The 24,946-nt window shown below is 40.4% G+C and overlaps 2 long non-coding RNA genes across 2 annotated transcripts; both read left to right on the plus strand.

The window, feature by feature from the left end:
* The first annotated feature begins 16,114 nt into the window (after nucleotides 1-16,114).
* Nucleotides 16,115-22,434, plus strand: LOC121695897. The gene is made up of 2 exons (XR_006026199.1): nucleotides 16,115-16,536; nucleotides 21,822-22,434. It is a non-coding gene; the product is annotated as an uncharacterized LOC121695897 (long non-coding RNA).
* Nucleotides 19,521-20,050, plus strand: LOC121695896. The gene is made up of 2 exons (XR_006026198.1): nucleotides 19,521-19,841; nucleotides 19,906-20,050. It is a non-coding gene; the product is annotated as an uncharacterized LOC121695896 (long non-coding RNA).
* Nucleotides 22,435-24,946: the final 2,512 nt, after the last annotated feature.

Genomic DNA, 24,946 nt, shown 5'->3' on the forward strand with positions numbered 1-24,946 from the left:
CGTCTTGGTTTTGTACAGAAATTAAGTGACACAAAAGCGAGAGAAAAAGGTCACCTTCCGATATTTAGCAGGCTACGGTCTGGAATTTAATTTAATATTGTTGTAATGGTAGGATAACTACACAGTTTACACAATAATTACACTGTGTTATAAATATTGTATATCAATGCATTTATTGTCTGTCAATTACCCAAACTTGTGGCTCTGTCTCTCATTGAACAGTATATTATTTAATGCATTCTAATCCATTGTCAATCACTTCCGGGAACTTTTTGAAGTTTACATGAACCACGTGACCTTAACGAATTTTGAACACCCATTGTCGCAACTCTACCTTTATATGGCTCTGGTCTTCACGCAGGATGTGATGACCAGACAGCCACTGGTCTCAAAACTCACTGCTCCGGTGATGTTGAATTCTGAGGGGGAGGAAAGGCATAGGCTGAGATGCTTCCTTTTTCTTTCTTTCTTTCTTTCAATCTTGTTACTTTTCTTTCTTTTATTTAGGCCTATCCTTTGATTGTATTATTTCTTGATTCTTTAATCCTCTTGAATTACTTTTTTTGTCTCCTTGTCTTAATCTTAAGTGCCTGATAAGAACTCAATGCATGCTTATGGTGGGAGCATGTGTGTGAAAGAGGTTGTGAAGTTTTTAGGCGTGGTGAAGTTGGTGCTGCATTACTCTGTTGAGCAACTGGTTTCACCTCACCTGCTTTTCCAGTATAGCACCTGTTCTCAGAGCCACTGCAGGTCTCCTCCGAGCTCAGCAGACACTTCCCCAGCAGCCCCACGGAACACTTCTTACACTTCAGATACTCCGCTGATGTAAAATGTAAACAATGTAAAAATGTAAACCGGCCCACAGAGAGCTGCAGGTCACTAGCATCTGCATAAACAAATACAGTAGATCTGTTTGGTCTGTTTGAACACTGTTCCAGTTTCTTCTGGTGTCCATGTAGATAATGTACTAGACATGTAACTAGATGTACCGCAGAGCGGTACAAAATATGACCGCCGCCCAGTCCAGCACATGTTTTCCACAAAAATAAGTCACGCTGAAAGGCATATATGATTCTAACTGTCTCACTGAATTGCATTATGCACACTCAATTCTCACTGGTATCTGCTAGACAACAAGTACCAAAACATGATTAGTTCATAGATTTCACATGTAATATACATTTTATACAACCCCACCCCCATCTTGCCTGTTCATAATTCTGAGAAATTCTTGAATTGTGTGCATGTGTGTGCGTGTACATGTTTATGTTTATGTGTGTGTGGGTGGGTGTGTGTGCGTGCATGTGTGTGTTTGCCTGTTTATATGCCTGTGTGTGTGTGCATGCATGCATGCGTATATATGTCTACTGTGTGAGTATGTGTCATACATAGGATTACTGTAAAAAATTGGTCATCCTAGGCCCTACGGTTCTCAAGATATTCACAGAAAACTGTGTCTGCCCTACCCTCCTTTCGGGGGGGCCAGTCCAGCGGGGGGGGGGGGGGCTACAGATCAAAACGAAAAGCGATGGTTCCATGCTATCCATGTGGGGTTACATGCCCACCAAGTTTCGTGTACCCCGGTCTTTCAGTGTCCCGGGAATCCTTGTTGGTGTACGGTCACTAAATGTACACATAAATTATTTTATTGTAAGGCCCCCCATGAACGAAAGTCCACGAAACTTGGCATGCATTCGGAGGGTGTCATAATGATCCTACACTTTCAATTTGGCAGTTTTGACCATGTCAGCCAGAGAAATTGTGATGAAAACTAACCCTAATGTTTTGCTTTTGAATTTTTAACTAGGTGGCGCTATACATGAAATAAGTGGTAATGGGATAGGTTGACATGCCCCCTTAAGACCAACATACAAAAAAAAGGTGGACCTCCTAGGCCCTACGGTTCTCGAGATATTCACAGAAAACTGTCTCCGGCCACCTACAGGCCAGTTGGTGTATAGTAACATAAATTAATTTATTGTGTGGCCCCCCATGAACGGAATTCCACTTGGAATTCAAACTTGGCGTGCATTCAGAGGATGTCATAATGATCCTACACTTCTAATTTCGTGCAGTTTTGACTATGTTAGGTCACAGATACCTGCGATTACAACACCTCATTTTTACTTTTTTGTGTTTAACTAGGTGGCGCTATACATGAAATGAGTGGTTATGGAATGGGTTGACATGGCCCTTTGAGATCAACATACAAAAAAAAAAGGTCCTCCTAAACCCTACGGTTCTCCAGATATTCACAGAAAACTGTGTCTGCCCCACCCTCCTTTCGGGGGGTCCAGTCCAGCGGGGGGGGGGCTACAGATCAAAACGAAAACAGGAGGTTCCATGCTATCCATGTGGGGTTACATGCCCACCAAGTTTCGTGTACCAGGGTCTTTCAGTGTCCTTGATGGAAATTTGGACATGCGAAAAAGAAAAAAAAAAAAATCTGACTAAACCTATATGACCACTGCTTCGCTGCGCGGCAGTCATAATAAATAGGCCTACCATTCCTAATTTGGGTTGCAAAGTTAACCTTTGTTCTATTCCACATGAAAATAAACTACACACATGAAAGATGTAGAATAAAGAATAACAGAACAGTGTATTTTAAAACAGCTCAGGAAACCATTGATCTAAACGGAACACTGATTTATTATAGATCTGTGGAGAGCATAGCCCACATTATGATCATCTCTTCAATAACCATTGCCAACTACTCACCCATAACAAAGCATGTTGCCACGGCGATGATGGCCCATAGAACCTTAGCCATGTGATCACCCCAGGGCAGGGACCCACTTATATGCCCAGACATGGGTGGGGCACTAAAACATAGACAAGTGGAGGGACAGGTTGTTTTATTGTGTTATGAACTTGGTACGTGGTATTACTTTATAACAGACGTCATTTATAACATTACTTTATAACAGACGTCAACAACAGCAGCCATATCCTCCTGTAGATCACACACCGAAAGCAGGGATTGGCAATACAGACACACAAATACACGTCACATAAGTATTTATCACCACCACACTTCCACTCTATCATTATTGTTCCATCTCTATCCCTCTATCCCACTCTGTCATTGTTTTACTCTATAACTTTGTTTTTATCCCCAGGCCATCCGAACTCTGAACTCACACTATACTGACTTTGCACTCATTCACTCCTCAGCACTCATGACCCGCCCCCCCCCCCCCCCCCACACACACACACACACACCTACATGACTTTTAGCACTTTTACATCCCTCTCCCTATGCTACAGACCTTTTATTTATTTTCCTATTTCATTATATGTCAAAACACACACACACACACACACACACACACACACACACACACACACCTGACATCTCCATAGAACTTTCTATTTATTATTTTTGATTTCTCCTCCATCTATCTACCCATGTCCTTGATTGCCTAGCCTTTCTTGTATCTTTGTATCCTTGTATTTATCACTGTCACTCTTTCACTCTATAACTTTGACTATTACTCTAATCTAGACCGTCATCAAATGCTAAACTATTCCAATTAAGCAGGATGAAAATATAATTGATCTTTTAACCATTTAATCAAATCACTGTGAAATTCCTGTGACAATTCAACACCAATTACTCCATCACATCATAGGCTACCATACTAAATAATGGACGATACAATATAGCGCTATACAGTATATCATGGACGGTACTATATGACACAACCCTAGCCAAAAGTCTGATTCCACTAAACAGGGCTGGACCTGACCGGTATTTGGATGATAGGCTATTTGTTGAAGGTTGTTGGTGTAAAGGGTGGTGCGGATTATTAGCCTCGTACCAACAACTCAAGTTCAAATTCAAGTTTATTATAGCCATTTCAATATAATATAATAATACAGTTGATAGGAATGTGCTTTGGTACAGTATGCTCACATGTTTCACACAACAATGACAACACAACATAACGAGACAAAACACAGAAAGGCACATAAAATGTGGGAGTAACCACACTTAACACACATAGAAAGTGCATGGTTTACAGAGAATTCAGCAGTAAGGTTCAAGTTGTTCTTTCAGGGCAGCCGTGGCCTACTGGTTAGCACTTTGGACCTGTAACCAGAGGGTTGCCGGTTCGAACACCGACCAGTAGGCACGACTGAAGTGCCCTTGAGCAAGGCACCTAACCCCTCAGTGCTCCCCGAGCGCCGCTGTTGATGCAGGCAGCTCACTGCGCCGGGATTAGTGTGTGCTTCACCTCACTGTGTACACCTCAGTGTGTACACTGAGGCCTATAATAGTGGTGTCGTCTGTTTCACTAATTCACGGATTGGGATAAATGCAGAGACCAAATTTCCCTCACGGGATCAAAAGAGTATATACTGTATACTGTAAATTAATGCAGGCCTAGGCTAGAATAGAGCAAAGCCTCCTGGGAATGGGGAATGTGTTTCTGGTTTATCCAATGATGATGGGAGGGGGACCGGTGCCGTCAGAATTTTCCCGGTGGATTTTAGTGCCCCACTCCACCCCTGAGTTCTTTGGTTTTGGTTGTATTGAGGATTAGCTTATTGTCCACACACCACTGCACCAGTTGTTCCACCCTTACTCCGATAGGAAGATTCCTCCCTGTCGCGTATGAGGCCTATAATAGTGGTGTCGTCTGCAAACTTAAGCAGTCTGACAGATGCAGAATTTGATGTACAATTGTTAGTGTAAAGAGAAAATAACAGAGGTGACAAGACACACCCTTGTGGGGTGCCAGTGTTCAGAACCCTGGGTGATGACTCATTCTTCTGGATTTTCTTTCCTGCAAGACAGGAAGTTAAGTAACCATTGACAGAGTGAGGGATTAGCTCTCATGGACAGGAGAGAATTGTACAGTTTGACAGGCAGGATGGTGTGGAAAGCTGAGCTGAAATCAATGAACAGTACGCCGGCATAGGTGGTCAAAGTGAGACTGCATCCATTTAACTGGGAATGCGTCTGCACTCACGAGAGGGAGAGAGAGCCGCAGGTTCCAGCTGGCTTGTCTTTGTTGATAATTGATATCTCCTTCTTATAAGAAACTTTTAAAAGGAAATCATGAAGGCAGCAGTAGTTCCCACTACTGACCATTTAAAAAGTGTGAGAGGGCCATACCGTAGCAGGCAGGAAGATCATTAAGAAATAAACGTGAATTAAAGCGACAGTGCACAATGTGGGCCCTTGAGCCAAAAAGTTTGCCCACCCCTGGTCTATATAGTTTAAATATGAATATGAATCCTCTGACACAATAAGCAAAGTGCAAAGACAATAAGCAAGGTGGTTCAGTGAGTAGGCCTATTGTGTAGGCTAATATACTGTTGAAGTAGGTCTAATCTTTTTTTTTTAGCCAGGTGGTCCGTGCGTTTCATTTTTATTGGTTAAGTGGTCCTTCGTCTGAAAAAGTTTAAGAAACACTGGTCTAGCGTGATGTGTGGCAGGTACCTACAGACTAGGCGTTCAAAGATTTTCATGACAACAGAAGTTGAGTGCAACAGGCCTATAATCATTGAGACAGGTTATGTTAGTTTTCTTGGGCACTGGGATGATCATAGCTGATTTAAAACACGTGACAGTGGTTCGGGTGCGGCGTCAAGTTGAAGCGTGTGACTGAGCAGACACCAGCAAGGCCGCTGTGAGGCAGCTCCACCAATGCTTGGAGGGGCGAGCTAATTGTGTCAAAGTTCTCTGTATGTGATCAAGCACTTCGCTGGCTATTGTGGCCGCCAGCGAGGGGGAAGTGTAAACGTCTAAAAGCTTGTGCTAACTTTCACCGCAACAGATCCAGACTGCTACATGGTGTTGCTAAGCTGCTGTTCTCTACACTGTATGTTTGTATGACTGGTATGGTTCTTAGACTGTGCATATTTATTATACATGTGTGTTTTGTTTGCCCCTTCTAGCCTGTGGCTAGTAATGGCGTATAGGCCGTTCTGTGAGCCACAGGTTAGAGGGGCTTTTCTTTTCTTTTACCCCTGTCTTCCCTTGTCTTCCCCTTAAGGCCCTAAGTAATTTCAGATACAGTCGAGCCTGGGTAGTGTGGGAGGCTACTGGATAGCGGGTTCCCTTAAAGTTCACTCAATGACTGGTTGTAGTGCTGTGTGTGAGCCTTAATGCCTTTAGTTAGGCTTTCCTTAGCGACAGAAGATTTGCAGTGCAGTGTATTGTGAATTCTTAGCGTGTATTACTTCAAGAAGTGCGGTCATCATTCACGTGTGGTAGTGAGCCCTAACATCCTGTTAGTATTTCATCTCTCAGCCACTCGACTAGTCTAAACTTGATGGCTGTAACTTTCCCTTCCCCCCTCCATGTGTAATTGTTGACCAACCACAGCAACACCTTAAGTATTTCATAAAGACTGTATTTTTATACTTTTCTAAACACCTGTCTTTGTACATTCATTGGGATAGAGTTCCCCTTGCTCTAATATCAGACACTACTTATCTCAAGGGGTGGCGTAGTCAGCTGTGCATTAGGGGGTGCCACACTCAGAACTCATATACGGATGTACGGAATCGCTAAGAAGGGTTGGGTATGGCCCATAACATAAGGGTGGATACGAGTGCACCGACTCCCAGTGCACTGACTGTTACGACCCTTGTGTAGGCTATGTAAGTTCTGGTGCAAACACAATGCAATCTCAAGTGCCAGTGCCATTTCACTTTTTTCCGATAATTAGCTTATAACTCTGTAGCTTACGTAGACTTAAAATATGAGTCTTGCATTTACAACTTTTTCTCTGTGGCTGGCGTAGACTAGTAACTGGGAGTCACACTTTAAAAAGGTGAAGTTGTATTCCAACTCTCAGAAGGTTCTAGATGTCTTACCCAGATTGCCTCTGCCCCTTAAATTGTCACTAATTCAACCTGCCATTTAGTCCCCTGTCTAGCCCAGAGCGCTATAGCTCTGGTTTAGCCAAGTCCTCTCCACCCACCATGTAGGTGTGCTGCATTGTAAAAGGCACCTGTAAAGTATGTTAGGAACTTGGGCATCAAGAGAAGCGTGTTAATAACATAGGCACTCATTCTATGGAGAAGTGACCTGAGGCTGTCACTGTTCTCTAGTCTTACTCTTTCCTCATTCCTGTTTTAATGAGCGCAACATACACTTTATTGCCGAATATATTGGATCACCTGCCTTGACTCGCATATGAACTTAAGTGATATCCCACTTAATCCATAGGGTTTATTTGTAATAGTTTGCAACTGGTTTATAATAAGAAAATGATTTCATTATAAGTGGTTGTTTCATTACTTATTAAGTATAAATCATGTACTTACAAACATATTTTTTGGATAGGCTTATTTACTATTATACAACAATTGGGTTCTATGGAACTATTTATTTGTTTCTGATTGGCCGAAAGACGTTCCATGAGTTGGAATATCCCTGGACATTTCAACTCAGACTTTGCACAGCTAATAATAAATCACTCCGCGATACAATGCAAAGATTTGACACAATGTTCTCATCCCAGCTCTCCACTATTTTAAGCAATGGGTTACTCCTTAGCAAACCATAATGAAACAGTGCTTCACCACATCTGTGGATTAAGCCACACAGTCAACTCAATGTAAGTAAGATAAACGAGGATGCTAATTATGTGAGGATGCTGTTCATTGACTTTAGTTCAGCATTCAACACGATAGTACCTCTCACCTTGGTCACAAAGATGAAGGCCTTAGGACTAAACACCACCCTGTGTCACTGGATATTTGACTTCCTCACCAACCGTTCACAAGTGGTTAGAGTGGGGGGTCTGACATCTGACTCATTAACCATCAGCACTGTGTTTTGAGTCCACTGCTGCACAACATCTACACACATGACTGCAAAGCCAACAGTAGTCACACCTCCATCATCAAGTTTGCAGATGACACAGTGATCTTGGGCCTGATTAGTAACAACAATGAACAGCTCTACTTGGATCAGGTTGATGAGGTGGCACAGTGGTGTCAATCTAACAGCTTGACACTAAATATCAATAAAACCAAGGAAATGGTAGTGGATTACAGAAGGCAGCAGCAGAACTACAGTTACACCCCACTAATGATCAGCGGGCAACCTGTAGAGAGAGTCACAAGTTTTAAATACCTTGGTGTCCACATTACTGAAGACCTAACATGGACTGTTAACACTCAATATGTTCTGAAGAAGTCCAGACAACGACTCTACTTCCTTCGTCAGCTAAGGAAATTCAAAGTTTCTACATCCATCATGAAGGCCTTCTACACTTCAGCGGTTGAGAGTGTTCTAACTGGTAGCATCATCACCTGGTATGGGAACTCCACAGTTAGAGATTGTAGTACTCTGCAGAGAGTAGTGCGCTCAGCTGAACGTACTATAAGAACTCAACTCCCTGCTCTACAAGATATCTATTCCAGAAGAGTACTCCTAAGAGCCCAAAATATTCTGAAGGACTCTTCTCATCCTAACAATGGATTATTCCTACCGCTGAAATCAAGAAGACGCCTATGTAGTCACAAAGCCAGAACTGAGAGACTCAGGAGAAGTTTTTATCCCCAGGCCATCCGAACTCTGAACTCACACTATACTGACTTTGCACACATTCACTCTTCAGCACTCTCAAACAGAGGTGGGACCAAGTCACTGTTTGGCAAGTCACAAGTAAGTCCCAAGTCTTAGCACTCAAGTCCAAGTCAAGTCCCAAGTAAATACAGAGAAGGGCAAGTCGAGTCCAAGTCCAAGTCTCATCAAAGCCAAGTCGAGTCCAAGTCCAAGTCCCAATCTTTTTCAAGTCCTGAACAAGTCATCAGGTACTCTTCACTTAATAATGGCATTATTAGACTATCGATCATAATTTTAACACTTCCATCTAATCCACAGAATTTTTTTTTATAAATACAGATTAAAATATGTTCAATGTTTCTGTCTTGAAATCTTTTACGATATATGCATGCGCATACAATATACACATGTGCATACCTGAGTAATCTGTACAAAACGGATAGCTACATGACAAATAAAAATATTGTTTTTCCAAATTTCGGAGCCCACTGTAAGGATGAGTAATAATTTGACTGATGGCATTTCACTGCGCTAGGCCACAGATTTGCCTGCAAACAATTTATTAGGCTGTCTGCCAGTGGCGACTCATAAGGGAAGCCAAGGTCAACACTTTTATATTATTTAAAAGATAATAATGACACAGTAATTTTGTTTTAAAGTATTCATTTCTTAAGAAATACTACACATGTGATGCTGTTTATCTCATTTGTAAATGGTGCACTGTCACTTTAAGCCCATTGTGTGCCACTGTCCACACATTCTCATAATGATCTTTTTTACCAGCTCCATTCCTATGGCTAGTCCACAAACTCAAACATTGTTTGTGCCACATGAATAGCACAATATTAACAATGATAAGCATTATATTAAGTTGGCACAAACAGCTTTCATTCCTTTGGAAATAGATGCATGTATGACATGATGCTTGCTTGACATTTTCTGTTTGCAATTAAATGTGAATTATGAGCCTGGTAGCCAGTAGCCACCTAGCTAGCTGAGTGGAATGCGTTTCAATCGGCATATCAATGTGCTTCATGTAAACACATTATTGAATAGGCCTACTTCAAGACTCACCATTTCCATTAAACAAAGGCAAAGACAACTCTTCATATTCTTGTCCACTTTCCAAATCACAGTGAGTGCAGCCTATGTCATAGTGACCTGGATCTCATAGTTTATAACAGTAGTGAGAACCGGATAAATCCGCAATTTCCCCTAATCTCGTATTTGTTGCCTTCATGATTTCCTTTTATACGTTTCTTATATTTAAAAGAAAATATCAATCATCATCAACAATGACAAGCCAGCTGGAACCTGCCACTCGTTTTCTCTCCCTCTCGTGCGTGCTTAGATGGGGTTCTCAATTAAATGGAGTAGGCTAGCATAAGTTCAAGTTGGATCTTAATGGAGAGGACTCGAAAAGTATCATCTTTATGTAACATGCTGTTGGTGCATTTTGACATTGTAAACGTTCTCTAACAAGAGTGCAAATCAGTTTGCAGTAAAGCTACTAGTTATTAGCTAAATGTTGGTCGTTTCTCTGTCTCTTGGTGCCCTACACACAGTGCGTAACGCATATGGGGGTAGCGGCAGCACTGAACTGTGCTCTGGACTGGCCGCTTGTCTCCGCTATTTTTTTTTTTTTTTTAGTCGCGGAGGGAAAGCATCTCTGGGGTGACTGGTCCACGATCAGGAAATTTAGTTTTTGACTCGAGACATGTCAAGTCGTCACAAGTCAAAGAGGCAAAGTCCGAGTCAAGTCTCGAGTGAATAGTATTCAAGTCCAAGTCGAGTCGCAAGTCATGCCGAATTTTATCAAGTCAAGTCTGAAGTCATTAAAATCATGACTCGAGTCTGACTCGAGTCCAAGTCATGTGACTCGAGTCCACATGTCTGCTCTCAAACATTTCCCAACTCTGAACTCACACTATACTGACTTTGCACTCATTCACTCCTCAGCACTCATGACCCCCCCCCCCCCACACACACACACCTACAAGACTTTTAGCACTTTTACATCCCTCACCCTATGCTATAGACCTTTTATTTATTTTCTTATTTCATCACACGTCAAAACACACACACACACACACACACACATATCTGACTTTCTCCAACTTTTGCACATCTCCATAGAACTTTTTATTTATTATTTTTGATTTCTCCTCCATCTACCCATGTCCTTGATTGCCTAGCCTTTCTGCACCCACCCCCCACCCCACCCCCATCCCCAACACACACACAAAAAACACACACACTTACATCATCACTGTCATCACCTCACATACATACAGCACACTGCTTGCTACAGTAAGCCTCCTCTACATACATACAGCACACTGCTTGCTACAGTAAGCCTCCTCTACATACTTGCTGCACACTGCCCCCCCCCCCCCTACATACACAGCACATTGTCTTCAGGATCTTCTCCAACACACATCCTCTACATACTTACAGCACACTGCCCCCACCTACCCACACACACACTACACACACACAGTCACTGCTCCACTCCCCTCCCGCCCACACACACATCTTCATCACTCACATACATCATACATACAGTACTCTGCTTGCAATAGTAAGTCCCTTCACCATACTTGCAGTACACTGCCCCCCCCCCCCCCCCTCCCCTACATACACAGCACATTGTCTCATGAGGAAGCTTCTCCAACACACATATTGCACACTGCCCTCTCCCCACATACACAGCACACTATCCCATCTCCCCTGTCATCCCCCCAACACACACACCAAGGCCCCTGGCAGTTGGGTTAGCCCCTTGAGCCGTGGATCTGCCCAAGGTTTCTTCCTTGGTAAGGGAGGTTTTCCTTGCCCCTGTTGCTCTTGGATGCTCCTTGTTGGTGCCCCCCCCCCCCAATTCCAATCCTCCCCCACCTTTCTTATGCAGCCCTTGCCACTTAATCTACTAAACCCCCCCCCCCCCACAAATAGGCTGACACCAGACATAATTTCACTGCATTTCTTACTTCCAGTAACTATATGCATGTGACAATAAACTTCCTTGTATCCTTGTATCCTTGTAATTGTTCTCAGCATTGCCAGCATTGTGTAGGGCCTATAATATGATTGTCACTTGGAGGAGACTTGTAGATAACTAACGTTAGCCTAGTTAGCTAACCGCTGCTAACGTGCTAGCATCGTGTCAGAAAAACATATGGGGCTGTGCACAGTAGTGTAACATTTATTCACCATAAATTAATAAAGTTGAGTGGTTCTGCAATGTAGGCTATGTTTCCGTTTTTTTGCAGTACCATGTCCCTTAGCGAAGCTAGATATGAATGTGATTTCAGCCGACTTTCAACATTTCTTTCAGGAAGACACGTAAACCACAAAGACCCGTAACAAGGGATCTGGAATGATGGTTACCTAGCAACCAAGACGCTGTCTATTGAAAAGGGAACTATTTTTGATGCGTAAGAACGATGTCGAAATTAACATGTTTAAACAATAATGGGGTGCTTTCAGATTATTTAGTTTGTGGTAGAATTGTTGCATGAAAGCAATATAGCACTCGTGATCGTGGGATTGGTCATGGATATTCTTCTTGATAGTCTTCTTGCTGTCTTCATGTCTGAAGAAGGGCATTCAGCCCGAAACGTCACATGTGGTGATTAAAATATTTTTTGTAAGGAGTTTTCAGTGTGCGGACTAACGTAATTTTTTATTGGTCATGGATATTCCCACGGCTGTTGTTGCCTGCGCCACTCGTGGCTACGGCCGAATAACACCCGTGGGAATATCCATGACCAACCCCACTCTCGTGCTATATTGCTTAATGAACAAACCATTTATAATTGTGTGAACAAATGCTTTACTGATGATAAATTATGTATGAACAAGAAATTACTAATGATGAACAAACTATTAACTAATAAGTAACAAAGGCTTAATAAATGATGAATTGTGTGTAGTTATTATAAAGTGTTACCAAATATTTTATTGAGAACTGTTTAAAAAACTTAAAAGACAAATACAATTAAAGTCACAGTCACTAAATATAAATTAACTCAGATGTAAGACATATTAACACAGTTACATTCAAACAGATCTGAACCTTTTCCTAACAATCAGAAGTGTCCAAGTTTGATCTGTGATCAACATATGACAGTTGCAGTGAGGTATCTTAAATATTGCTTCATAACGCAAAATGGATAGCAAAATCTGCGCTCAGAATAGTGATCAGTTGCTCAGATCTGTTTTCATCGATGAATCACTGGAAGAGTATGTTATCCCCTGGAGCAGAGTCTCATACAAAAGACATAATGCATGGCTAGTGTACACCGGCTTACCCCATGAAATATATAAGAATTCTGAAAATCATTTTTGCACAAAAGACCACAAGTTACAAACATTGTTTAAGGGATTCATGGAGTGTCTTGGACACTTCATATGTGTGAATTTACCTCATCAGACACCTTTGTGTTCCAGATAACTACATGCATTCAGTGAGAAATGTGGAAAAAAAAACAAGTCAAACCAGACTGGTACCAATCCAAGTGGGTTTCTCAAAAGACAATGAAGACCAAAGAGAAGTCAAGCTGGTTTCTAAAGACAGAGACTAGTTATTGTAGTTTACAGTTTACTGGCACAACGCCCTAACATTCTTGGTGTGTTTGTTTCCCCTCTCCTTAGAAAATGGCAGAACCCCAGACAGAAGCCGTTAGCGCAGCAGCGATGGCCATGGTGGTGGAGATGTAGGTGGACGGGGCGCCGCTGATTACCACAGGGTTGCATTTGTTGCTGCCACAGCAGGTTTTGGATACCTGGTAGGTGGCGCCCAGGATGGTGCCGTTGGAGGTGACGTTGCAGTCGGAATTGGCGAGGCACCCCTGGGTGTTGAAGCCGCTGAAGCCGGTGATGGAGGGGAAAGCTGGAGGAGGGAAGATGGCGGTCAGTGAAAGACAACAGACAAACAGCCCAAAAACACACAAGTAGAAGGTAAGAGTTTATAACCCTTTTTTAAATTAAACTGCAGTTCACTTTGGGAAAACTTACTGGCACGTCCGGTGTAACAGCTTGTATTGTTTCCAGAGCACGTCTCCTGAGAAGAGGAGATGCAAACTCCCACCAAGCCAATGCTGCACTTGTTACAGGTGAGGGACTCCGCTGAAGCACACAAAATGAAAACCTTTACATTTAGCAGACACTGCTATCCAAAGCAACTTACAATTATATTTAGGGCTGTCAAAATAACTGATTAATTTTGATTAATTAATTTGAGAATAAAAAATAACTGATTAAAAAAAATAACGCAGATTAATCGATTCTGTATGACCTTTGACCCCGAGCCGTTGTAGTCAGTAACCATTAGACTGTAAAATGAAGGATAGAGAAGAAAATGTGCTGCCTAGATCATTGATTGGAACATTTACTTTTCAAAAACGGCTTGATGGTGTTGATAAAAATAAAGTGTTGATTAAAATAAAGTCCTCTGCAATGTATGTGATAGAAAAAAACTTCTTCCCGAAACACTTTTGAATTTATTTCCTCAGCATATTAGGTCATATCATAGATTATTATGGCCATTATTAAAATAATAATAAAAGAGTTTTTGAACTTTAATGTCACTAATGCTGATTATTCAATGATTCATTTGAATTTAAATATTTCAAATACTTTCACAGCAAAAATCATATATGCGATTAATTTAGATGAATTAATCACAGAGTATGTAATTAATTAGATTATTTTTTTTAATTGATTGACAGCCCTAATTATATTACAAGGGCCATTGTCTACCACTACACTACCTCCACCCCAAGAAATTTGCAACCAAAATTATAACCAAGTAAATTAGAGAAAGTGGTTGACAGAAATAAAATTAAGATGTAAAATTTCACTAAATCTGACAAAGAAATGTTAAGAAAATGAATTTTTCAGTTGAACTTTCCATTGCTGCCCTCACTGAAAGATGAATGGCCAGCGCAGGTGTAGAACCACAGCACTGACTCCAACTACATAGCCCACAAATCCATTGAAGAACATTTTTGTTACCACTTTTGCCATCAATTAACTGGTTTTGAATGGTATGTAGTTGTACTTAGTAATTCATAACAATAAATGCTTAAAACAAAAATCTGTTGTGTGCAGAAAGCTTAAAAAAAAGGCCTCAGTTGTCATGTGAGTGATTTAAACCAAGAGTACATACCCAAGTAGATGGAGGCAACCAGTCCAAGAAGTCCAAACAGCAGGGTCTTCATCTTCTCGCTTGGGTTTTCTGGCGATCAAGAAGTGATAAAACAGAGAGGCCGAAGTTGCAGCTGCTGTTCCTCTGATGAATCACTGGCAGGTCTGAAGAGAATGTAAGCCAAGGAGCTGGAGACTGGAAAGCCTAGTCTCAACAACCCCAATATAAGGACAAGCAACGGGGGCGGGGGGTTGTCAGACAGATGTGGGTGGGGTGAGTTGAAAACAGGTATCAGTGCAGTGAGCCATCAGTCATTGTCACCTGCTATTATCATTTGACTACTTGACTTCATGACTTCACAGATACTTAACTCTAATCTAGGAGCACTCAAGCTGGCAACAATAGAAAGGTGTCGCTCATTCATAGGCTCAATATCAAAGAGTATAGAAGTAACTTACTAAATTACTATTTTGCATTTGAAACACATATTACATGTTTCAGAAATACTACCCATCCCTGGGAACAGGCAGATTACATCTTTATAGTTGGTCATATAATGACATACTTAGGTTAATACTGTATTTCACCAGTTAAGGCACAAACATGGCCAGTAGCTGCACTGTGTAGCCTATCTTGACATGTCTTTAAGTTTTGGGTTACAATATACAGGTAGTGGGCTCTCTGTTGATTTTAATGAGTAGGCCTAAGCCTAAAGTTACAGCATTTCTATCACAATTGACCAGACTTTGACCTTTTGTCTTCTTTAAACAAAATTCTGGCTATGATTGTTCCTTGTATTGCATCATGAGCCATCACTGCACCTATTGCATTCTACTGTTGTTAGCCTTAAGCCTAGCTCAGTCATTATGTTGTACCACATCACCCTCCATTAGAAGTGCAATGAGCTGCATTGAGCATAATAAACTGCATTTAGAATTCCAAATCCATATTTCCAGATATTTTAGTAAAAGTAACTTAAAAGTAATACAATAGTATAATAGAGACAGTAATATTATAATGTAATGAATTACTTTGAAATGACAGTAATAAGTAATACATAATATATTACGATTTTGAAGTAACTTGCCCAACACTGATTAAACCACATGTCACTGCTTGACTAAATGAAAAATATAGGCTACTGAACATGCATGGAGATCGTCATAGTTGTAGACAGAAATTACGATACTAATTATATAATAACCTATAGGTCCAAATCTAAATGTTTGGGTTCAGTTTATGAAGTGTTGCTACAGCATGATACTGTGTGTTTGTTATTTATGGGGGGGAATCAGGGGGGGATTTTGGTATCGGTGGGCTTGTGTGTGTGTGTGGGGGGGGGGGGGGTGTTCGTCGGTCCAGTAGTGGGCCGGTCCAGGAGAAAATTGCCAGGGCCGAATTTTGTTCCCAGTCCGACCCTGATCACAGAGCAACTTATTACATTACATTACAATACATTACATTTGGAGAACGTTTTATAACAACATGCGACTTCCAATAAGGGAAACAATCAAGGTAGAGTGCAATAAGGTCAAGTGCAGCAGTGAGTGCTACTTCCATACAGTCAAGTACAGTAAGTGCTAGAATTAGCAAGTCTAGTAGTAGAGATACTCTCAGAAGAGCTGGGTCTTCAGGAGATTTTTGAAGGTAGAGAGGGACACTCCTGCTCTTGTAGGAACTGGTACTGCATTCTAGCAATGGGGAATAACAGATGAGAAAAGTTTAGATTGCCCTGAGCGGAAAATACAATACTGTCACAATGTGTTGCACAAGAAAATGCTTATATTATGGTATAGTGATTATGCGATTCATCGTAAGAAAATATGGAAAATACTCCTGGTGTTCCTAGGTACAAGGTTAGCCCCTTGAGCCGTGGATCTGCCCAAGGTTTCTTCCTTGGTAAGGGAGTTTTTCCTTGCCCCTGTTGCTCTTGGGTGCTCCTTGTTGGTGCCCCCCCCCCTAATTCCAATCCTCCCCCACCTTTCTTATGCAGCCCTTGCCACTTAATCTACTAAACCCCTCTTCTACTGCACTGTTTACCCCCCCCCCCCCCCCCCACTTTGCACAAATAGGCTGACGACATAATTTCACTGCATTTCTTACTTCCAGTAACTATATGCATGTGACAATAAACTTCCTTGTATCCTTGTATCCTTGTAATTGTTCCCAGCATTGTGTAGGGCCTATGATATGATTGTCACTTGGAGGAGACTTGTAGATAACTAACGTTAGCCTAGTTAGCTAACCGCTGCTAACGTGCTAGCATCGTGTCAGAAAAACATATGGGGCTGTGCACAGTAGTGTAACATTTATTCACCATAAATTAATAAAGTTGAGTGGTTCTGCAATGTAGGCTATGTTTCCGTTTTTTTGCAGTACCATGTCCCTTAGCGAAGCTAGATATGAATGTGATTTCAGCCCGACTTTCAACATTTCTTTCAGGAAGACACGTAAACCACAAAGACCCGTAACGAGGGATCAGGAATGTTGGTTACCTAGCAACCAAGACGCTGTCTATTGAAAAGGGAACTATTTTTGATGCGTAAGAACAATGTCGAAATTAACATGTTTAAACAATAATGGGGTGCTTTCAGATTATTTAGTTTGTGGTAGAATTGTTGCATAAAAGCAATATAGCACTCGTGATCGTGGCATTGGTCATGGATATTCTTCTTGATAGATTTCTTGCTGTCTTCATGTCTGAAGAAGGGCATTCAGCCCGAAACGTCACATGTGGTGATTAAAATATTTTTTATAAGGAGTTTTCAGTGTGCGGACTAACGTAATTTTTTATTGGTCATGGATATTCCCACGGCTGTTGTTGCCTGCGCCACTCGTGGCTACGGCCGAACAACACCCGTGGGAATATCCATGACCAACCCCACTCTCGTGCTATATTGCTTAATGAACAAACCATTTATAATTGTGTGAACAAATGCTTTACTGATGATAAATTATGTATGAACAAGAAATTACTAATGATGAACAAACTATTAACTAATAAGTAACAAAGGCTTAATAAATGATGAATTGTGTGTAGTTATTATAAAGTGTTACCAAATATTTTATTGAGAACTGTTTAAAAAACTTAAAAGACAATTACAATTAAAGTCACAGTCACTAAATATAAATTAACTCAGATGTAAGACATATTAACACAGTTACATTCAAACAGATCTGAACCTTTTCCTAACAATCAGAAGTGTCCAAGTTTGATCTGTGATCAACATATGACAGTTGCAGTGAGGTATCTTAAATATTGCTTCATAACGCAAAATGGATAGCAAAATCTGCGCTCAGAATAGTGATCAGTTGCTCAGATCTGTTTTCATCGATGAATCACTGGAAGAGTATGTTATCCCCTGGAGCAGAGGCTCATACAAAAGACATAAGGCATGGCTAGTGTACACCGGCTTACCCCATGAAATATATAAGAATTCTGAAAATCATTTTTGCACAAAAGACCACAAGTTACAAACATTGTTTAAGGGATTCATGGAGTGTCTCGGACACTTCATATGTGTGAATTTACCTTATCAGACACCTTTGTGTTCCAGATAACTACATGCATTCAGTGACAAATGTGAAAAAAAAAAACAAGTCAAACCAGACTGGTACCAATCCAAGTGGGTTTCTCAAAAGACAATGAAGACCAAAGAGAAGTCAAGCTGGTTTCTAAAGACAGAGACTAGTTATTGTAGTTTACAGTTTACTGGCACAACGCCCTAACATTCTTGGTGTGTTTGTTTCCCCTCTCCTTAGAAAATGGCAGAACCCCAGACAGAAGCCGTTAGCGCAGCAGCGATGGCCATGGTGGTGGAGATGTAGGTGGACGGGGCGCCGCTGATTACCACAGGGTTGCATTTGTTGCTGCCACAGCAGGTTTTGGATACCTGGTAGGTGGCGCCCAGGATGGTGCCGTTGGAGGTGACGTTGCAGTCGGAATTGGCGAGGCACCCCTGGGTGTTGAAGCCGCTGAAGCCGGTGATGGAGGGGAAAGCTGGAGGAGGGAAGATGGCGGTCAGTGAAAGACAACAGACAAACAGCCCAAAAACACACAAGTAGAAGGTAAGAGTTTATAACCCTTTTTTAAATTAAACTGCAGTTCACTTTGGGAAAACTTACTGGCACGTCCGGTGTAACAGCTTGTATTGTTTCCAGAGCACGTCTCCTGAGAAGAGGAGATGCAAAATCCCACCAAGCCAATGCTGCACTTGTTACAGGTGAGGGACTCCGCTGAAGCACACAAAATGAAAACCTTTACATTTAGCAGACACTGCTATCCAAAGCAACTTATATTTAGGGCTGTCAAAATAACTGATTCATTTCGATTAATTAATTTGAGAATAAAAAATAACTGATTAAAAAAAATAACGCAGATTAATCGATTCTGTATGACCTTTGACCCCGAGCCATTGTAGTCAGTAACCATTAGACTGTAAAATGAAGGATAGAGAAGAAAATGTGCTGCCTAGATCATAGATTGGAACATTTACTTTTCAAAAACGGCTTGATGGTGTTGATAAAAATAAAGTGTTGATTAAAATAAAGTCCTCTGCAATGTATGTGATAAAAAAAAACTTCTTCCCGAAACACTTTTGAATTTATTTCCTCAGCATATTAGGTCATATCATAGATTATTATGGCCATTATTAAAATAATAATAAAAGAGTTTTTGAACTTTAATGTCACTAATGCTGATTATTCAATGATTCATTTGAATTTAAATATTTCAAATACTTTCACAGCAAAAATCATATATGCGATTAATTTAGATGAATTAATCACAGAGTATGTAATTAATTAGATTATTTTTTTTAATTGATTGATTGACAGCCCTAATTATATTACAAGGGCCATTGTCTACCACTACACTACCTCCACCCCAAGAAATTTGCAACCAAAATTATAACCAAGTAAATTAGAGAAAGTGGTTGACAGAAATAAAATTAAGATGTAAAATTTCACTAAATCTGACAAAGAAATGTTAAGAAAATGAATTTTTCAGTTGAACTTTCCATTGCTGCCCTCACTGAAAGATGAATGGCCAGCGCAGGTGTAGAACCACAGCACTGACTCCAACTACATAGCCCACAAATCCATTGAAGAACATTTTTGTTACCACTTTTGCCATCAATTAACTGGTTTTGAATGGTATGTAGTTGTACTTAGTAATTTATAACAATAAATGCTTAAAACAAAAATCTGTTGTGTGCAGAAAGCTTCAAAAAAAGGCCTCAGTTGTCATGTGAGTGATTTAAACCAAGAGTACATACCCAAGTAGATGGAGGCAACCAGTCCAAGAAGTCCAAACAGCAGGGTCTTCATCTTCTCGCTTGGGTTTTCTGGCGATCAAGAAGTGATAAAACAGAGAGGCCGAAGTTGCAGCTGCTGTTCCTCTGATGAATCACTGGCAGGTCTGAAGAGAATATAAGCCAAGGAGCTGGAGACTGGAAAGCCTAGTCTCAACAACCCCAATATATGGACAAGCAGAGGGGGGGGCGGGGGGGTGGGGGTTGTCAGACGGATGTGGGTGGGGTGAGTTGAAAACAGGTATCAGTGCAGTGAGCCATCAGTCATTGTCACCTGCTATTATCATTTGACTACTTGACTTCATGACTTCACAGATACTTAACTCTAATCTAGGAGCACTCAAGGAACTGTTCCATTCCTGGCAACAATAGAAAGGTGTCGCTCATTCATAGGCTCAATATCAAAGAGTATAGAAGTAACTTACTAAATTACTATTTTGCATTTGAAACACATATTACATGTTTCAGAAATACTACCCATCCCTGGGAACAGGCAGATTACATCTTTATAGTTGGTCATATAATGACATACTTAGGTTAATACTGTATTTCACCAGTTAAGGCACAAACATGGCCAGTAGCTGCACTGTGTAGCCTATCTTGACATGTCTTTAAGTTTTGGGTTACAATATACAGGTAGTGGGCTCTCTGTTGATTTTAATGAGTAGGCCTAAGCCTAAAGTTACAGCATTTCTATCACAATTGACCAGACTTTGACCTTTTGTCTTCTTTAAACAAAATTCTGGCTATGATTGTTCCTTGTATTGCATCATGAGCCATCACTGCACCTATTGCATTCTACTGTTGTTAGCCTTAAGCCTAGCTCAGTCATTATGTTGTACCACATCACCCTCCATTAGAAGTGCAATGAGCTGCATTGAGCATAATAAACTGCATTTAGAATTCCAAATCCATATTTCCAGATATTTTAGTAAAAGTAACTTAAAAGTAATACAATAGTATAATAGAGACAGTAATATTATAATGTAATGAATTACTTTGAAATGACAGTAATAAGTAATACATAATATATTACGATTTTGAAGTAACTTGCCCAACACTGATTAAACCACATGTCACTGCTTGACTAAATGAAAAATATAGGCTACTGAACATGCATGGAGATCGTCATAGTTGTAGACAGAAATTACGATACTAATTATATAATAACCTATAGGTCCAAATCTAAATGTTTGGGTTCAGTTTATGAAGTGTTGCTACAGCATGATACTGTGTGTTTGTTATTTATGGGGGGGAATCAGGGGGGGATTTTGGTATCGGTGGGCTTGTGTGTGTGTGTGGGGGGGGTGGGGGGTGGGGGGGTCGTCGGTCCAGTAGTGGGCCGGTCCAGGAGAAAATTGCCAGGGCCGAATTTTGTTCCCAGTCCGACCCTGATCACAGAGTAACTTATTACATTACATTACAATACATTACATTTGGAGAACGTTTTATAACAACATGCGACTTCCAATAAGGGAAACAATCAGGGTAGAGTGCAATAAGGTCAAGTGCAGCAGTGAGTGCTACTTCCATACAGTCAAGTACAGTAAGTGCTAGAATTAGCAAGTCTAGTAGTAGAGATACTCTCAGAAGAGCTGGGTCTTCAGGAGATTTGTGAAGGTAGAGAGGGACACTCCTGCTCTTGTAGGAACTGGTACTGCATTCTAGCAATGGGGAATAACAGATGAGAAAAGTTTAGATTGCCCTGAGCGGAAAATACAATACTGTCACAATGTGTTGCACAAGAAAATGCTTATATTATGGTATAGTGATTATGCGATTCATCGTAAGAAAATATGGAAAATACTCCTGGTGTTCCTAGGTAACGTTTCCCCTACACAATATGCTAATAAAGAAACAAGCTCATGTTTGCACTACATCATGTATGATGATGTAATACATTTTTACTTCATAATGTAATAACTCCTGCAGTGTATCAATAATATATCACATATTCAATAATAATTTGTCCCATCCGATTAAGACCAGATCCAGTTAAGGAATCGCTTTGGCTCAGATCTGGCCCTGATCTGGCCTCGTGTTTCTCTGATGTCTTGAGGCCTGTGAGGCCCTCTTTCAGCACATACACATACACACACACACACACACACACACACACACACACACACACACACACACACACACACACACTACTATGCCCAAAGGAATTTCATGACCTAAGTTTCACAGAATGCACAACACAAAAAATGTGTTTTCCCTGATTTGTCCAGAATTCTTTGTCACCTGTTTGTAATAGCAAAAGGTTGTAGAGTTGTTGATAAGCAACCCCATTCTCTACCATTTGTAGGTTTCTGTGCAGTACAATGAGAGCGTATTTGCAATCTCACCCAACCTGTGTTTTTGACAGCCAGGTGTATGAGTTATTTGAGTTATCTGGGTTGTTGGCCAAATAAAGAATTGGAATGTACTCTTAACTGACTCACATTTTTCTTTTCTTTTTTGGCAAGAGCCTGGGGTGACTGTCGGTGGAGTTACATTATCCTCAATGTAACTCAGCAGGTTTCAGGTCAGGGAAGGTCATAATTTCCCTCATTGTTTTAGCACTAAAACCTAGAAAGAACTGACCTGAGAAGATAAAAAGGGAGATTGATCCATTCACACATCAAATGCCTTGGGCCCCTATTTTAGCGATCTAAAACGCATGGTCACTAGCGAATAGCTTACTGTATTTAAATTTAGTTGGTTGTCCAGTCTACATTGGGAGTGGTTTTGTTATCAAACGTCAGGCGGATGGCGCAATAAGGCAGACCTATGTTTCTTAATCAGTCATGTGTTTACCAATTCCAATTATGTCATTACAATTTGCAAATCATTGTGAGATGTATTTTTTAATATCTTTATTACAATTATGTTTCCCATTGTAATCGCTGGTGCGCGTTCCTGTGGATGAGAGAAGCCCTGTGGATGATAATGCGCTAACATATACCGATAAACAATTCGCCATGGATTTCTGACCAGGAAGACCCCTCCTTAGGTCATTAATTGCCACACCCCTTGGCGCATTGCTTAATAAAAGAGACGGGTATGGCGAAAAACTCGAGTGTACGATAGCAATAAGCTTTGCGTCGTGATGATCATACGCTTTGCGCCGAGCTTGAGACTATCATGATAGGGCCCGTAATGTGTCGCTGTGCGTCATAACTGCATTACCACCTCCAACGTGCATTAACTGAACTAAACTGATACCCAAACACCATGTTGTCCATTATCCCACAGCCTACTTCTTGTTATGAGGAATTATATTGTCATTTGTCATCACTTGAAACAATTCATTTGAATAATGCAATTGTTATTGTTGTCAATTGCTTTGGATTAAAGTATCTTAAGTAAACATTAGCATAAACATAAACGGCCCCATTGACCAAAACTAGGACAATCTCTTGGTCTACTGACAGCAAATAGCATTCTATTGTATAGCCTCAACCGGAATATCTTCATAGGAATTTGTTCATTACTGTAGGCCTTTGTATTTCCGTAAAGGTTCATAACAGGAGTGAGCTGAGAGACAAAGGAATATGGTGAAAACACAATACTGTAAAAAGACAAAAGACAAAAGTTGTCTTTATAACTTTATTCAGTTTGAGACACCTTGTAAAAACACATCTTACAATCACATACCCAAACTTATGTCAATAATTAAAAAGTTGTCAATAATCAACAAATAAAAATTAAAACATAATAAAGGGTAAAACATGGTGAGTTGTGCTTACATCAGTCAAGCTGTTAAGACATAGCCGACATCAACTAAAGCTCAGCAACTCCCTTCCCCAATTCAATCAATCATTACAAAGTGCCCCTGAAAAAACAGCAAACTCCTGTGAACAAATGAAAGAGTCCAGGTTTGTCTCTACCGTAAGACTGAGAGACTGACCAGCTGTATATAGGTTGTTGGACAGGGACTTATTGTTTTAGCTGGTGCTTAGCCACAACTAATGGTCTCTAAAACAAATCCTATGATCAACACTCCTGTGATGGATTATCAAATTCTTTTCAGTTCAATTCAATGGAAAGGTGAGGTAAGGTAAATACATTTATAGAAGACATTCTCCAGCACATCAGAATGAGCTTTTTTTGCATGGCCATTCAACAAATGGCACTTCAAAAGCAGAGGAAATCTAGGATTTCTATCATGCTTTTATTAATATTGTTAACAATCTATAACATTTGATATGACGTGACACAGTAATATGAAATATCATCGGTCGACTGGAGGCCAGACCATGGCTAATTAGTCTGGAATATAAAAACCACAGCCAATAGAATAAGACTATTCAGTGCACATACAAGAAATGCATTCAGGTTGAGAAGCTGATTGATAGACGTTTAAATGTAACATTTTAAAGTCCTGTTGAATTTAGGTAAGTTATATACATAGTTGGCACTACAGATGTCTGTTGGAATTAGGACTTTGACATTTCAGTGGACACAAAGGTTTAATAGCATTTGGTATTATTACATTGATACAAATGTTGCATTTGAAATGCTTTCAATTGAAACCATTTTAAGTCACCACTCAATGGTACATAAATCTAAATAAAGTAACCAAAAACAGGACTGTTTATTTTAGAGACAAACCCTAAATGAAAGGACATCAAGATGGCTGAATAAAAACAAGTTATGAGGAGACGCTTAAGATATAGCCTTGGAGTGGCTAAAACATTAATGTCGTATTTAAGTTTATCTGAGCAGATATTTTGGTTATCAGAACGTTTGGACTAAATGGATGACTAACAAATCACTGTAGTGCTCTATACTATACTCTATCTATATCTATGATAATTATCAGTAAACTGACTTAATGTGATCTGCAGTCAACGTTTGAATTCCAATATAAGGCTTATTTGACAGGAGACAAAACAATCAGGGCATTAGAAAAAAACAAACGGGAAAAAACACGTATATTGATATCTGAGACAGAACCTAAAG

This window comes from Alosa sapidissima, chromosome 21, assembly GCF_018492685.1.
Source record: "Alosa sapidissima isolate fAloSap1 chromosome 21, fAloSap1.pri, whole genome shotgun sequence".
Taxonomy (NCBI): Eukaryota; Metazoa; Chordata; class Actinopteri; order Clupeiformes; family Clupeidae; genus Alosa; species Alosa sapidissima.